This window comes from Hoplias malabaricus, chromosome Y, assembly GCF_029633855.1.
Source record: "Hoplias malabaricus isolate fHopMal1 chromosome Y, fHopMal1.hap1, whole genome shotgun sequence".
NCBI lineage: Eukaryota > Metazoa > Chordata > Actinopteri > Characiformes > Erythrinidae > Hoplias > Hoplias malabaricus.
The window spans coordinates 73,741,698-73,759,249 of record NC_089820.1 but is presented as its reverse complement, the minus strand read 5'-3'; the positions used below and the strand labels follow the sequence as shown (position 1 = coordinate 73,759,249).

General features: G+C 44.0%; 1 protein-coding gene across 5 annotated transcripts in view; it reads right to left on the bottom strand.

The window, feature by feature from the left end:
• The window catches only part of LOC136678357 (receptor-type tyrosine-protein phosphatase F), a 187,723-nt gene that overhangs the window by 130,851 nt on the left and 39,320 nt on the right, over nt 1–17,552 (bottom strand). The window contains exon 1 of one of the 5 annotated variants that reach the window (XM_066656389.1): nt 4,860–5,190. The exons of the other annotated variants lie outside the window; for them this stretch is intronic. The gene's annotated coding sequence lies outside the window, so the exon portion shown is untranslated. Of the gene's footprint in view, nt 1–4,859; nt 5,191–17,552 lie in introns of those variants that run through there. 5 annotated transcript variants of the gene reach the window in all.

Here is a 17,552-nt window from a genome sequence, read left to right as displayed (position 1 = left end):
CCTGCTGAGGAAGTGCCGCCAATCAGTACTGAGCTCATTTACATATCATTGATGTTTCTAAAACATTGCAGACACCCACTTACAACGAGTGCCTTAAAATAAATGAAGCGGCACAGACTGCAGACATGGTTTTTATGATCTCCAAAAAAGTGCAAGCTTTGGAGCAGCTGCACATGAGCCTAAGGCTGAAGTGGGAGATGAAGTGTGAAGTGAGAGGGGCATAAAAACCCCAGCTTTAGACTGTGGAGCAGTGGAAGAGGAGAGATGAAGAAGCATTCAGTATCTTGGTGGTAAGCTGGAGTGTGGTTTGGGATTCAGAACTAACCGTCCAACATCCATCAAATCCTCACAGCAATATAGACCAAAGCCTTCTCAGGAGTAGGAGGTGCTAAAGCAGGAAATTACCAAAAAAAAAAGGGGTAATTAAAGGGGGCATATTATGAAGAAATCTCTTGTTCAGTGCATGTGCATATTAATGTGTGTCTCTGGAGCCCACCGACACACTCAGGGTCGGGGTGAACAGCGAGTGGCTCATTATCATTTAAAGGAACAGGCGCTGAAAGTGGGTGTTCTGAACAGGGCTGTTTACACAGGGGGAGAAGGCTGCTATGTGGGTTGTGGGGTTTTGACCAGAGCAGGCCACAGACATTTTATTAAAAACCAGAACTGTGTTCCACTGTGGAGAAGAAGGTCAACGCGTTGTTGTTTAATGGTTTAATTTCCTGAGCTGCTCTGGCAGGTGAACGTGGAGCGGCTGGTGGATGATTAACAGGAGTTTATTCTTTTCCATTCCCTCTTTCAACTTTGAGCTTGTTTAGACACTAACTATCCCCAAAGGAGTGCTGGTGTTTTCCTGCAACGCAGCGAGACGGCCGTCTAAGCCTCACGCCCGCAGACAGCTGCAGACAGCGCAAATGGAGGGGGAAAGAAAAACAGAAAAACAACATATTTTTGCTCTTTTGTTTTTCCGCGGCGACGGCGACACCCAAGCGTTGAGCAACAAAAGTGTTGAGCAACACCTGCCATCATTACTCCCACCGCTCCTCACAGCTGTAATCACAACGTAGCACGCGAGCAGGAGCTTGTTTGAGACAGAACCGGTTCTCCTGGGCCAACAAACAATATTTAAGCAGTAGGAGAAAGGGTAGAGGGGGTGCACTATAGCCCTCTGTCAATCAGCGATCTCCAATAACAAAGGACAGTCTACTGAACTGAACATATATGGCTTAGGTTTTGATTAAAACATGCACATGCTAACAAGACAAACTGTGTGTGTGTGTGTGTGTGTGTGTGTTGGGGGTGTGGGAGGGTTAACTCATGCATCAGGTTAATTTTGAGACTTCTGTTTAGTTACAGACTCAATATGTTCAATATATTGTCACAGAAATCGTAGCCATTTTATGGCACTGATATTACGACTATATTATATCACAATAAAGCAATTGCATCCATGGAGTTTTAATTGCATGTACAAATACATTTTATAGCATTTTTATGTAACATTTATGTAACATCTAATTGTAATAAAATGTTTTTTTTAAGGGCGACACGGTGGTGCAGCAGGTTAGTGTCGCAGTCACACAGCTCCAGGGACCTGGAGGTTGTGGGTTCGATTCCCGCTCCGGGTGACTGTCTGTGAGGAGTTGGTGTGTTCTCCCCGTGTCCGCGTGGGTTTCCTCCGGGTGCTCCGGTGTCCTCCCACAGTCCAAAAACACACGTTGGTAGGTGGATTGGCGACTCAAAAGTGTCCGTAGGTGTGTGTGAGTGTGTGTTACCCTGTGAAGGACTGGCGCCCCCTCCAGGGTGTATTCCTGCCTTGTGCCCAATGATTCCAGGTAGGCTCTGGACCCACCGCAACCCTGAACTGGATAAGGGTTACAGATAATGAATGAATGAATGTTTTTTTTAATAAATAAATAAATAAATTCTTCACTCGCCATTTCCACACTACTTCATTTTTAGGTTATTTTTTGTTGAATGATTTTTAATACAATGACAAAACAGCAGGGGAATGTTTGAATTTTGAATTACAGTTATTCCTTACACAAAAACGTTTAATATTAAGAACATTCCAACTGTGGAATTGTTTGTGTGCGATACTGAGATCAGCGAAACTTATTGAGGTAATGTCCATATATTGTATGATAAATCAATAATGTAATTATTGTGACGGACCTAGACTCCATACCGATTTCCATCACTGTGGATAACCCCCTGTAAAATCCCATGTTCACTTTGGGAAAAGTAGTAGTAGAACGTCATATGTTTTTTAAGGAAAGAATTTAAAGAATTCCAAACTAAATTTCAGCCCTCAACTTTGGCAGGATCTGTCTTTAGTAGCATATCACAGTGTCCGTCTCTTACTCAGCACTTTCCTCTCCCTCTCGTCCATCCAGAACCGCATCCATAAATCCCACTCCCTTTCCGTTACAGACACTCATCTCTCAACATTCCCAAGCCCTGCTCTCCTCCAATCCTCTCTCTCTCCAATTACAAAGAAGCCTGCACGGTTCCCCCACTGCCGCCTCAAAAACCATCCTCTCATTTTCCAGCGTCCCCTCTAATCATCCCAGCTGCCTTTCCCCCCCCGAGCTCGGAAACCTCCAGCGCTCCGGACGGCCTCCGAAACAGCCACACCAGATCGGGACCGAAGATAAAACAGGAGACAACTGGAAAAACAAGCTGCGACTTTCACGGCAGGGCGTCTCACCTTCGAGTTACCACCACTCCGCTCCACAGACCCCCATTCAAAACCCCCCGAAACAAACCAAACCAGGGCAATGGGCCAAAAGAGCCAGCAGAGCAGAGCCAGGACGAGGTTAAACCATTGTTTAGGCTTAACAAGCCAGAATCCACGGACAAAGGGAGCTGTAAAAGTGCTCTGGGAAAAGACGGAAGAATGCTCCACACGAGAGAAAGACCTGCGCAGCTCACGACTTTCCACATGAAAAGAAAAAAGCTTTCAACTTTACACAGGATTTCACTTTAATTCCAAATTAAGACTCCGCTGCTGTAGATTTAAGGACTGTTTTCACGTAATGGAATATTTGTGAGTATTAGAAAGCCACACTTGATTCTGGAAGTTTGGGTACACGAGAAAAGAGAAATCAGATTCCAGTTAAAAGGAATTGAAAAAGAAAATAAACCTTTAACTTTGCGCTGGAGCTTACACTGAGGACCATATACGGACTGTTCTCTATCAGAATCAATGGATATGCTTGTGTAATGGATTATTCCTGAGTGTGCTCAAGGAGAGATCACCCTGTCTAATAACAGGGCTCGGAGTAGAAATAGATCAGTGAAATCAAATATTTCACAAGAAAAAAAAACAACGCAAAAATCACAAATGAAAATAAACCTTTACCATTGTGTTGTGCTTCATTTTAAATTGGTATCTGACTCAATTACCATTCACATCCTTTTAAAACACTTATTTTAGACTTTAATTTGCACAAGCACAGCACCAGCTCCTCCAGTGAAAGCTCAGACTGAAATTCCCACATTTCCACAGTGGAATATCACAGCCTTGGGCTCAAGGAGAAGAAATAACTTCAACTTAGTGAACTTCTTTCCCTCCAAGTCTAAAACAATAAAGTCTATTTGTTCTCTTTTAAAGACTTGACAACCACAAATTTCCATCATCGCAAAGCAACTGGACCATCAGCGCCTCCGGTGAAAACGAGCTTGGAAAAGACGCACAAATTCCAAACATTTCTCATAGTACAATACGGCAAGCTTGGGCCTCGAGAGATGTGAAGCAAGTGTTTCGTTTCACATTGCGGTTATCTTCACACAGATTGGTTTCAGCAGACGCTTCTTTCACTTTAAAACTTTCTCTTAATAACAGAGGGCAAAATTCCTAACTCTGGTGATAAACACAGGTTATAGTTTTCCCAATATAGACAATAAAAAAGGCAAAATTCACAACACTGACAAAAATTGGCAATAAGATTCCTAACATTCCGAACAAAAAGGACAAAATGAAAACAATGCAAAAATAAAGCAAATAAATCTCCCAAATCAAAAAAACACAAAAGACAATATTATTCTTACTGCGACAATGCCCAAAAAAATTCTGTAACTGCAAATGAAAAAGAAAAAATTCCCAAATTTCCAACACTGCTTAAAAATAATTGTAAAAAATTTAAATCTCAAAATTTGGAAAGACATTCAGGAAAAGATGCAAAAATTACACATTTATCCAACATCATAGAACATAAATATTTATAAATAAAACATAAACTCCATCCACAGCTACATCATTAACTCTAAAGCTTTCGCCTTTTAAAACCTTAATACACCCAGCTACAAAGGTTCCTGCGCTGAACAGAAGATCACAACCTTGAGTTAAAAATACAAATTCCCAATGTTTCTCCAGTGGAAAACCACAGCCTTGGGTTTAAAAACAGAAAACGAGGTCTTGTACATGGCCCTACATTTTAAACCATCCAGGACAACGTCTATAGGGTCTGATCATTCACTTTTAAACACTTTTATTAAAACATGAACATTCCCAATATTCCTCTGGTGGAAAAACACAACTTTGGGTTTAAAAACTGTCAACAACGTCTCTGTCTCTGTGTTCAACTTTAGTCAGTGCCTGACAACGTCTAAAGTCCAAACAAACTTTAACACACTTTCTTTTTCAACAACAAAAAGATGCCAGGTGAAAGTCCTCTGGGAAATCACCAGAATTCCAAACACTGATCTGATGAAATATCTGGAATATCACAAGCTCAGCTTTTATTCTATTTTCTCCATTTCAAAAGTCACATCTCTCTGTCTTTAAAAGAACACAAGGTCTTAAAACTGCAGCTCAGGCTTGGGCTTAGACCAGAGCAGGTGTTTAGTAAACTTACCCACAGCCATGCGATCCCAAAACAACGAGGACAGGGATCAAATAATCCACAGGAATTCCAGAAGAACAACAATCCTGATTAGTTTCCCGTTTAATTCCTAGTTAGTCCCTGCGAGCGATCGCTACGAGCGTCCAAACCCTTTCACACGGCTCCTGCAGGTGGGGAAATCCCTGAGAGAAGTTGTTCCAAAGAGAGGAGACCTTAAAAGTCTACTGTCCAGCGTCCTCCAGACGTTTTAATCCACCAGATGAGTGTTATTAAACCCCCCAAATGTCCCCGTGTCCCTGGGGGTTTCTGAAGTGCTCCTCTCGGTCTCCTTATGTGCTTTCACGGCAATTCTTCTCTCCTGAGACAAAGCTCACTCCAAGAGCCCTGGGGGGGCAAAAGTAGGTGGAGCCATGTCGAGGGACGGGGCTTGTATGACATCACAGAGATTACATTTCATCCTGTTTGAATGGGAGGAGGATAAGGAGGAGCTACTTTCTTTCCTTTTTTTCTGTTTTTTTTTAACGAACAGCTCACCTGAGAGAGGTACGTGTCCAGGAACATGTGTCCAAACACACGGAGGAGTTTAATAACACATCAGACGTGGAAATCATGATTCACTATGGGAATATAGTTTTTACAATGAGTAAATTCAGCTCTGAAGCTTAGACACTTAACTGCATTTTCTGAACTGATGGAGTTCCAGTCAACACTTCTGGGATGAGTTGTAGAGCCAGAAATGTTTATACAACCCCCCTCACTGACCTCAGTAATGTTCACATGGCTGAATACCATCAAATCCTCACTGCAAATGGTCCAACATTTAGTCTAAAATCTCCCCAGAGAAGTAAAAGCTGTGTCTAGTCCTGTCTCAGCAGCAGTTTGGTGGCTGATATATCGTCCCTAGAAATAATTGCAATAAGTGATATTATTGTCATTTTATCACCATTGTATTACACTGATTGTATGAAAATATAACAGCATAATTAAATATAAATACTGGAGACGTTTACAGTAAACACAGTGGACAATGAACATTTGACTGCTATTTATTTTGCTCATAAGGAAATTAGTTAATTTTTTCCAAACTTGTATTGTGAAATTTAGAAATTTAGAAATACCCTTCATCCACCCACTCCCCCCCAGCCCCCAACCCCCCGTTTTTTTACTCTTTTGTTCACTGAAAGAACGCAACATATCCCCTTAATTTATATAGTTTACTAACATTGTTAATCAAATCTCAAAGCCCCTGTTAAACAAGATGTTGAGAATGTTGTATATATTTTGCTTTTAATTCCTCAATAAACAATTCTCTCCAACTTCTACAAACACATTCCCAAAATCTTTTCCACTCATTGAAATCCAGTTTCCCTCAACGACTTCCCACTCCTAGTGTTCACTCCTGGTTACACAGTAACTCCTTTACCATAACAAAGAGAAATAGCCCATCCTCCGCCTCAAACAGACGCCCAAACCCCCTCCTAAACCCCTCTCCCAACCCCACCCCCAGTGACAACAGCTGACACCATGACTCTGAATTACAGAGACCCTCTCAGGAGACTTCCCCCCAAATCTCAGGAATGTGAAAGCTCTGAAAGTCCATTAGCTGCATATTTTATTCGCTACACAGTTACAGAGCGGTCAGTTGTGACCAGCTGGAGAAACCACAGAGACGCCGTTCTGTAGAGAGGCGCAAAATAAAGGCAGTTTTGCTATTTGTTTAATCATTTTTTAAATCAGCCCAAGACCCTTGATTCATAATTAATTCATAATTCTCTCCAAATACTGACTGGTCATCGTTTATAAGGCGACATGACCCCTACCTGAGCCCTTCATGGAAACTGACCTAAACCTACATAGGCATCTACGAAGCCTCTATCCATGGGTTGTTGCTGGTTGTTGTAGAGTAGCCACCGTATTACGAACCCCCTCATCACTCAAACACACAACCTGTGGTATTTAAATTGTTTTACTGTTTCTGTCAACATTTCTATTCCTAATTTAGACGTTAAAAAAATATAAATGTGGATCCCTCACCCATTTATCCACATCACGTTTGTAAACAGAGCTCTGTTCGTCTGTGTCAGTCTGTAGAAGAGCTTGGGCTGCATCCCAATTGGTGTCATGCTCCCTACATTGTGCACGTCACAGATAATAAACTAATAATACTGCTCCCAGACAGTAATTAGACACTAATTCCACATGGAAACGTGAACCTTATAGGTTACTAAAAATACACTAAGCGAGTGCACAGACCGTTGTTTTATGACTTATACTGTGCCATATGGAGGGTGGAGGGAGACGTTTGGGATTCGGCCCCACCTTTGCATCGGCATGGAAACATTTCTCTACTTTATTAAACTTTAAGCCAAACCAGAGGATTAATTTAGGCAGATATTGGCTATAAAACATTGTCCTCCAAGAGTCTGTTCCACTCTCAGAGCACAGGGACAGCATGAACAAATTATTTACCAATTATTTACCTGTAAACAAGGGGAAAAGACTGATACTATATAAAGCTTGTGTCTGTAGTCAAACACTGAAACAAATCAGGAGTAAAATAAGATGATTATTGAAGCTTGTATATGATCTGTGTGTGAATAATGCACTCAGATTTTAAAAAAAAGAGCAGAAAAACAGTTTTCCATTAGATCCTATGATGAAAATGCTAATGTGGCTAACAGTGAATAACTTTATTTTCCTTTACATTATGCAACACAATGGGATCTTTTAGCAGGCTTCTGTGCTTCTGAGTACTGTGAGACTCTCTCCAGCACAGAGAGAGAAGCTGTGTCGGAGTTAAATTTCTTAACCTCCTCAAAAGTTACATAGTGCAAATTCTGCAGTGATGAGCATGGAATAGCAAGTAGCAACAGAGGCTTTGTTCTCCCTATTACAGCTCGGTGGAGCATCACAATGATTTTGAAGCAGTAACTGTAACATAAAAATATTACATAATGTTGCTTTAAGCTTTGACTCCACTAAAATTAAAGACTGAACCCATGGGACGAGATCTGGAATTCAGCCTTGAAGCTGAGAGAAAGTGAGCGGCAGGTGAATGTAAGTCATTATGTCTTTATGTAATTAACAGTGTAACCATGAAACCTGATAAAACTACGTTAATAATAACAGTAGTATCTGTATCCCCCACGCAGCTCTTCCTCAGGCTCGTTGTTGCTGTGGACGCTGAAGTAGGGCGAGAAGAGAGGGCGTATTCCCTTAGGAGAAGAGACGCTGAACATTAGAGAAAGCTTTTCTGGGGCAATAATCACTCTCAGATCCTCCTCATTTCTCTCCTCAGCCCCAAAAGACCACCAGCTATCCATCAGGGAGACCGCCAGGGCCAAGAAAGCCCGTATTCCATCAACCACGAGAGGCTCAGAAAGCCAGAGATCAGCGGACATGGGTCAACAGCGTTTACGCTCACCTGCTGCCGTCCTGACCCCACGTATCTCCTGGGGCTCTTTAGCCGTTCCTCTCTCAGAGAAACACAGACACAGCTTTAAAACAGTCCAGTTAACTCCCCCTCAGGCCCCCACAGCCCCCACGCTCTCAGACACCACACACTGCGGCTGGTTTGTTCTTATTTTTTAACTCTCATAGGGATGTATTTATTTTAGTCCTTAGTTACGACGACCCCATCTTTTCCAGCTACTGTTAACACAACAAGAGTTTACAGAGACATGTTTCTTTAAGCTCCCACTGGAACACCTGAAGGTTCCTGTCACACTCAGAGCCTACAGAAAAGAGGGGGTGGGTGTAACTCTCTTACTATGGGGGCCTTCCAGTCTTATAGTAATCCAAAAAAAGGAGGGTGGTGGTGGTGGTGGTGTGTGTGCGTCTATTTAACTGTGAGCCAAAAAAAATGAGGGGGGACTTACTTTCTTTCTGTGAGCCAATTAAATTGGAGGGGGGGGGGGGGGGGCATTGGTGTCTCACTGTGAGCCATTAAACACAATGAAACATTATTTTCTTATGGGTGGTGGAGGGGGTGGGAGTTAACTCTTACTGTGAGCTAATAAAAAAAGAGAGGGGCATTACTGGTGTGAAACTCTAATAATTGTAATAATGTAAAAATGTTTCACCACAGAGAGAGAGAATGCAGGGATATTAAGTCAGTCTGAAGGCTTGAGTCAGTCTGAAGGCTGGAGTCATTCTGATGGGTTAAGTCAGTCTGTAGGGTTAAGTCAGTCTGATGGGTTAAGACAGTCTGTAAGGTGGAGTCAGTGTGAAGGCTTGAGTCAGTCTGAAGGGTTGAGTCAGTCTGAAAGGTGGAGTTAGTGTGAAGGGTTAAGTCAGTCTGAAGGGTTGAATCAGTCTGAAAGGTGATGTCAGTCTGAAGGGTTGAGTCAGTCTGAAGGGTTGAGTCTGTCTCAAGGGTTGAGTCAGTCTGAAGGCTGGAGTCATTCTGAAAGGTGGAGTTAGTGTGAAGGGTTAAGTCAGTCTGTAGGGTGGAGTCAGTCTGAAAGGTGGAGTCAGTGTGAAGGGTTGAGTCAGTCTGAAAGGTGGAGTCAGTCTGAAGGCTTGAGTCAGTCTGAAGGGTGGAGTCAGTCTGAAGGCTTGAGTCAGTCTGAAGGGTTGAGTTAGTCTGAAGGGTCGAGTCAGTCTGAAGGCTGGAGTCATTTTGATGGGTTAAGTCAGTCTGAAGGGCTGAGTCAGTCTCATGGGTTTAGTCAGTCTGAAGGCTTGAGTCAGTCTGAAGGGTGGAGTCAGTCTGAAGGCTTGAGTCAGTCTGAAGGGTTGAGTTAGTCTGAAGGGTTGAATCAGTCTGAAAGGTGGTGTCATTCTGAAGGGTTGAGTCAGTCTGAAGGGTTGAGTCAGTCTCAAGGGTTGAGTCAGTCTCAAGGGTTGAGTCAGTCTGAAGGCTGGAGTCATTCTGAAAGGTGGAGTTAGTGTGAAGGGTTAAGTCAGTCTGTAGGGTGGAGTCAGTCTGAAAGGTGGAGTCAGTGTGAAGGGTTGAGTCAGTCTGAAAGGTGGAGTCAGTCTGAAGGCTTGAGTCAGTCTGAAGGCTTGAGTCAGTCTGAAGGGTTGAGTCAGTCTGAAGGCTTGAGTCAGTCTGAAGGGTTGAGTTAGTCTGAAGGGTTGAGTCAGTCTGAAGGCTGGAGTCATTTTGATGGGTTAAGTCAGTCTGAAGGGCTGAGTCAGTCTCATGGGTTTAGTCAGTCTGAAGGCTTGAGTCAGTCTGAAGGGTGGAGTCAGTCTGAAGGCTTGAGTCAGTCTGAAGGGTTGAGTTAGTCTGAAGGGTTGAATCAGTCTGAAAGGTGGTGTCATTCTGAAGGGTTGAGTCAGTCTGAAGGGTTGAGTCAGTCTCAAGGGTTGAGTCAGTCTCAAGGGTTGAGTCAGTCTGAAGGCTGGAGTCATTCTGAAAGGTGGAGTTAGTGTGAAGGGTTAAGTCAGTCTGTAGGGTGGAGTCAGTCTGAAAGGTGGAGTCAGTGTGAAGGGTTGAGTCAGTCTGAAAGGTGGAGTCAGTCTGAAGGCTTGAGTCAGTCTGAAGGCTTGAGTCAGTCTGAAGGGTTGAGTCAGTCTGAAGGCTTGAGTCAGTCTGAAGGGTTGAGTTAGTCTGAAGGGTTGAGTCAGTCTGAAGGCTGGAGTCATTTTGATGGGTTAAGTCAGTCTGAAGGGCTGAGTCAGTCTCATGGGTTTAGTCAGTCTGAAGGAACGAGTCAGTCTGAAGGATTGAGTCAGTCTCATGGGTTAAGTCAGTCTGAAGGGCTGAGTCAGTCTCATGGGTTTAGTCAGTCTGAAGGAACGAATCAGTCTGAAGGATTGAGTCAGTCTCATGGGTTAAGTCAGTCTCAAAGGTTGAGTCAATCTGAAGGGTTGAGTCAATCTGAAGGGTTGAGTCAGTCTGAAGGACGGAGTCAGTCTGGATGAAGCTGAGTCTGAAACAGTTTCAGCGTTTGTGATTAAGTCGTAATGTTCACAGCTGTCGGTTTTTTATCCCCCGCAGCTCCGGCCTCATCATCTCAATCAATTACTGACACTTTAAACTCAAATCACACGCTCTCCAGTCGCAACAAAGCGGAGAGAGACATCAGGCAGAGATAACAACACACAAACAACGCCCGGCCTCACCCCACACACCGTAACACACACTCAGCGGGGGTCTGAGTTACAGCCGAGGCTCCACTGACCTGTGGAACGGCTCTTAACTGCGATACTGTTGAGCTGAATCGAGACTGGGATTTAAATGTTACGTCTCAGACACAAGCTCTGTGATCTATGCCCAAATGTCCACAGTTAAAGCCTGTGAAGACCAGACCCCATTTCATGAAAAACAGTCAGAAACCTCTCCGGTCAGACGCTTAATAAAAAGCAAATCACCTTTAAGAAATTTTCTTTGATTATTGTTTCTGCAGGTTTTAGTTTATTCTGCACAGTAGTGTGTGTGTGTGTGTGAGAGAGAGACAGAGAGAGGTGAGAGAGAGAGAGAAAGAGAAAGAGAGAGTGAGAGTGAGAGTGAGAGTGAGAGAGAGAGAGAGAGAGAGAGATTTCACAGGTGTCTGTCTCTTGGCTGCTCACAGCTGGTCAACATCTGCTCTCACAAATACCAACACCAGACACACACCAGAGGAACTCCATCGCTGCAGAGAACACAGTTCCACTGCCCAGTGCTGGGGGGTTTCCACCCTCTGACCCACTCCTAACACTTGATATTGTGATTTCTGTCTCATGTGCAGCTGCTCCAGAAATAATGCAGCGCCCAACAGAGTCAGAGAGACTGAGGTGACAAAGAGGTGACACACACACACACACACACTCACACAGAGGTGATAAGAGCTCAGTAAACTGACCTTGTGTTTGTCCCAGTGTCTGAAGGGACTAGAAACAGCTCAGTGACCTTCAGCTCTTTTCTTCCCTCTTTCTACTTATGGTGTGTGTGTGTGTGTGTGTGTGTTCTCAGCGGAAGCCACAGGAACAGGACAAAACATAATATTTTGATTTTGTAACCGCACACTGCAGCTCTGACAGACCTCACAATATATTCAATATTTAGAGTTGAATTATGGGAACAACTTAATTCAGCAAAACACCAGCCCTGATTACAACAGAGAGAGAGCGAGAGAGCGAGATAATGTGCGTGTGTGTGTGTGTGTGTGCGCGTGTGTGTATGTGTGCGCTCTCTGAGGATTTGGAATGAAGCGTGTTCTGGAATAAAAAGAAGAAATCATTTTTATCCAAGACTCCAGTGAGTATCGACAAAACAGAGAGGAATTTAGATCGAGCAATTAAAACAAGAGCGGAGAGAGAGAGAGAGAGAGAGAGAGAGAGAGAGAGAGAGAGAGAGAGCTAGCTAGAGAGAGAGAGAGAGAGAGCGAGAGAGAGAGGAAGAGAGAAAGAGAGCGAGAGAGAGGAATTGAGAGAGAGGAAGAGAGAAAGAGGAAGAGAGTGTGACAGCGAGAGAGAGAGAAAGAGAGGAAGAGAAAGACAAAGAGAGAAAGCCTAACATACTGAACCTAGATGCTTTGTTTTTTACTCATTTAAAGACACTGGGGCTTCGTAAACACATTAGACCAGGAGAGGATGAGTGTGAGGTAATTTTCATGATCACTGATTACCAACCTCTGAGATGATGCGAGACCCAGAACTAATCGTCCTACACCAGCACCTGACCTCACAGATGTTCATGTGGCTGAATGCCGTCAAATCCTCACGGCAATGTCCTAACGCATCATGTAAATCTTTCCCAGAAGTGAGAGGAACACCGTCCTGATCAACGCCTCTCAGTTCAGAGAAAGTGGTGGATAAATGTTTTAATCAGCTGTTGTGTGATTCACAGTGTTTTCCTCTGGACGTTCTCAGCGAGGTATAGTGCTTTATCCCAATGCTAAAGAGCCACAAATGTATGACGGTTCCAGTTCCGGTTCCTGTGCTGAGCCCTGGGCGGCTGGTGCCTGAGAGAAAATGCTGAGGCACTGCTTCGTCTTCTGAGGACGTTCCTCCTCTCCCTCATTACCACAGGGTTGGGAAAGCGGGTGGGTGGCTTGGCTGGTTAGCACACGCTCCGGGGGACGGTTCTCGCTTTGACTCCTGTCCTTTAGCCTCCACAGTGTCCTCTTCCTCCCTCCACTCCAGAGCTGCAGTGCTCCAGGCCCGTGTCCAAACACACACATCTGAGTTTGGCTGCACACAAGTCCAGTATTAAAGTATAAAGGGGACATTTTGGTTGGTGCTTTTCAACGTTTGGAGTTCTCTTCTTTGTCTAAGAACAACGGCAGATGCCTTTTCTCTCCCATGAGCAGAGAGAGAGCCTAGCATACCTGACCGAGCTGCTTTGTTTTTTTTTTTTTTTTACTCATTTATAGACACTGGGGCTTTGTAAACACATTAGACCAGTTTCAGAATTAGTATCAGATTTTGGTCGTTTTGGTCTGGGCCAAGGGATCCGATCTACGTGCCTGAACACACCCTTAAACTGACCAGTGTTTATTCTGTAAATAAAGCAAAATAAAACTGTTCCCAAAGCTGCTGTTGTCTGGCAGAAAACTGCCAAGAGAAGGAGTCAGTTAGCAGCGTTTACACTAAACAACAACCCAGCGCAGCTAGAACAAAGCAGCATGAGCTTAAAAACAGGCACGACCAACCTTTACCCTCACTGACCAACAGAAAGACACACACTGGGAAAACAACCGTAAATGCATTTTTAAAGGTGGAGTATCCCCCATCTTTTCCACAGTGGAATACTGCTCTGGTTCTTAATAAAATGTCTGTGACCTGCTTTGGTCAAAACCCCACAAGCCCCACCACAGTGTTCTCCCCGCTGTCTAAACAGCCCTGTTCTGAACACCTACTTTCAGCACCTGTTCCTTTAAACGATAACGGGCCGCTCGCTGTTCACCACGACCCTGAGCGCACAGCTGTGATGAGTGAGGAGCAGAAGATCTGTTCATTTTTCAGTTTTCATTTTCTCCGTTTTTACTCAGCGCTCTTATTTCTCCACGCTCGTTGTGTTTGTTTTGCTTCATTTCACCTCTTCTTTGTGCTCTCAGATAAACGTTGGTCCATCACTGTGGTTGGACAGGCTCAGATGAGGGGGCGGGGCAATTCTAAAGTCTCTGCACTTGACATCAGAAGCAGAATCAGAACGGTTCGTTTTTATCCCATGTTTTCTGACTTAGGCAATGCACAGAAAACCGACTGGGTGGTCTAGTTTCACAGTGTGTGGGTTGGTGGCCTCTAGGTCCACTCTTTAATGTGCACATGCACTGAATACAAGACTGAGTGTGGTTAATAATGGAAGTTCTCTGAACATCACATCATTTGAAAATGGTCGTATGCAGGAATACACAGGTATCAGAAGGGAACCCCTATAAACCTGCTTTGATTTTGTGAATATATCAGTAGCTTGTTAGACGGGTTTGCTCATTTCCTATTGGCTGACCCACACACCTTTAAATAATTCACCACAAATTGGAGCAAGAAAAGAAAAAAAAGCCTCGAGAGCGGGAGGAATGTGAAATAACAGTGGCACAGCGAGCCGGTCTCATTAGCGCACGTCAGAGTCCATCCACTGCGCTCCATCACCGCCGAGAAAATCAAAGTAACTGCCTTCAAAACCCCTCTTTAAACCCGTGTTCGGATAAGCGCGGACAGAAAAGAGAATTAGCCACAAAACGATACGGGAGCCCATAAATAAACATGAAGTTGCAACACGAAAAATGCATTTCTTCCGCTCGTGGAAAAGAAATAGTGCTTGTTTCCTTACAAAAAAAGAAAGAAAAAAAAGCCAGTGCATTAACAGCCTCTCTGATCCCACAGGGCTCAGAAAACAGAGTCACTGATCTGAAAAGAACATGCGTTAAGTGAGATCACTAATGTTTAAACAGTGACGCAGACGAAAGGAGGAATTAAGGAGACATAACTGGCAACCAGGGAGAGCAGAGGCTACACACTGAACAGCCACAAGATTAAAACCACTGCCAGGCGGTGAGTGAAGGGTCAGTTCTTGAAGTTGAGGCTGGACCAGGAGAAATGGTCAGCGTAAGGCCACAATGGTGATGGTTGTAATGTTTTGGACAATCTCCCTAGGTCTGTGGGGTGTTCCCCGTGAGCAGTGGTCAGGAGCAACCCAAAGTGGTTAAAAGGTAAGACAAGTGGAGAACGCAGACAGGTTCATGGACACCAAGCCTCCGTGATGAATGGTGTGAGGGGGTCAGTGTGGTCACTCGTATATCAGTCAGATTAAATTCTAAGGGTCACAGAAAGGTCATGTAAAATGAATTATGATAACATCTGGTGCCTAAACATAACAAAAAGACTTAGTGGACATTAGAAGGGCTATATATTATGAAAATAAATAAATAAATATTCTTACCATAACATTACAGTTTAAGAATTCCATGCTCAGCACTTCAGAAACTGCACTATGTACCTTTTGGAGGAGGGTAGGAGGTAGGAAACTACCCCTCCTCCCCCTTGATATCAGGACAGTGCTGTAAAAGCAAACACACTGAAACTGTAGTGGGAGCCCAGGAGAGCGCAATACCAAATCTTACCTAGTGTTACTTTAAAGGCGGCAAATCCGTAGATGCAGATGTAGCACAGGGGGTAAGAAAGGGTTAAACACATAGCGTTTAAGGCACTGATGAAAACAGCTGAGATTAAAACTGGCAGCAAACAAAGACTAAAGAAAGGCAAACGGCTACAGGTGACACAAAAGAACCAAGAAACAACCCCCCCACTCATTTCACACTCACACACACACACACACACACACACACACACACACACACACACTTACGAGCTGACAAATGAGTGAGTAATCCATCACGGCTGCCATTCGCTGGAGCCGTCTCTTTAACAAAGCTGTGATGGATGGGAGGAGATAAGAGTGTGTGTGTGTGTGTGTGTGTGTGTGTGTGTGTGTGTGTGTGTGTGTGTGTGAGAGTGTGAACATGAGCACTGCTCTTTAACACACACACTCTCTCTCTCTCGCTCTCTCTTTTTGAAAGTCACGTCTCCAGCCCCTCCTAAACTGGGACGTTGAGAACTGGTGTGTGTGTGTGTGTGTGTGTGTGTGAGAGACTTCTGACCCCGAGTTCACTCCATCGTCCTCCTAATGTTTCAGACGTCTCAGCTCTGACGTACGAGGTTGCGGTGGGGTTCTGATCACACTGCCCAATGCCAAGTGTCAGCGAGAGGGCTGTAAAGTGTGTTTGCAGTCATGTAATAATCCGATAATCTGATCAACCCGTTTAATGCACCAGATACCGGGGAAACTCTGACTTCAGGAGTCTTACAATAATCAGATTTCTGCTTTGCAACATCCAATAACATCAAAGTACGTGACATAAACGTCCTTCTGCGGCTTTTTGTGAACACAGACCTTTTGTGTCCCTGTGAATATGGATCTTATTATTTTATGATTTCTCATAATACACACTGCTGCTGAGACGGAGACCAGCGTCTGTTCAGAGACAGAGACAGAGACCGAGCTGATGGACGCAAGCTCTATCCACATTTTGGGCCGAGAGAGAGAGTGCCCAACCTAAGCATCTAACATCACATTTCGCACAACACCTCACTAACGCTCTCAGTGCTGCCATCAAACGCCTCACAGCAATGTTCCAACATCTGTTATGACAGAGGCAAACAACTGTGGGTGCTTAAAAAGACAGGGAATCTCTATAAATACAATCTTAATAGCCTGATATTAAGGATTTAGGGTTTATCGAGCCTTCGGAGATCAAAAGAGTTTATTTACGAGACGGAAAAAGTGCGTTCCTCCATAAAGGAAACGCTGGCTTTCAGCCGGCGGCGGTGGCAGGTGCTGTCGACTCCGAATCAGAGATTAAAGAGACTTAAAAAAGGACGGCAGGCGCGTACGTCTCGTAGCTGTCATTTATTAAACAGGATCCGTCTTAAATCCACAAAAAAATACAGTTGTTTTGCTTGTTTTTAGGGGTTGTTTATTTGTTGTGCACCAATCAAAAAAAACCCTGCTTATTCCGCATCAGAAAACAACAACCGAAGGGTCGTCAGATTTATTCACTCTGAGGAAACGACAGCACCTCTGTGATCATCATGTCTTAATGTATCACACCCAGAGATACACTGCACGTGCCAACTCCAACTCCAGCTCCACACCTCCGGTCCTGAGTGGTACCACTCTGAAACAGGCCTCTGATCAGCTGTCAGTAACATGAAGACCCTTCTGGAATTAAATCACTAATAATACTGCCTTTGTGTGTAGTCTGTTTAATTCAAGGCTGGGAAATACACTCTTAAAGGTGAAACATACATCTGTAACATACATAACAGCAGCATTCTCCCCCTGTGTAAACAGCCCTGTTCAGCTCAGATTTTTAGCTGTTTTCGCTTGGTTCTCTTTCTTCTCTGTTCTTGTTTTCTCAGATTTTACTCAGTGCTCTTATTTCTCTGTGCTCGTTGTGACGCTCTCATGTAAATGAGGTCCAGCCATGTGAGTGGAGGGACTCAGATGAGGGGGCGGGGCATTTCTAAATTCTCTGCACTTGACGTCAGAAGTGGAGCACAATCAGAACGGCTCGTTTTATCCCATGTTTCCTGAATAGGCAAAAACAAAGAAAACTGACTGGGTGGTCTTGTTCTACAGTGTGCGTGTTGGTGGGCTCCTGATCCCCAAATGAATGTGTACATGCACTTTTTGCACTACAGAGTCTCCATCTCTAATATCTCCAGCTACAGCAGAGATCTTATTTGTTTTTATCCGACTCACAACGGCAGCTC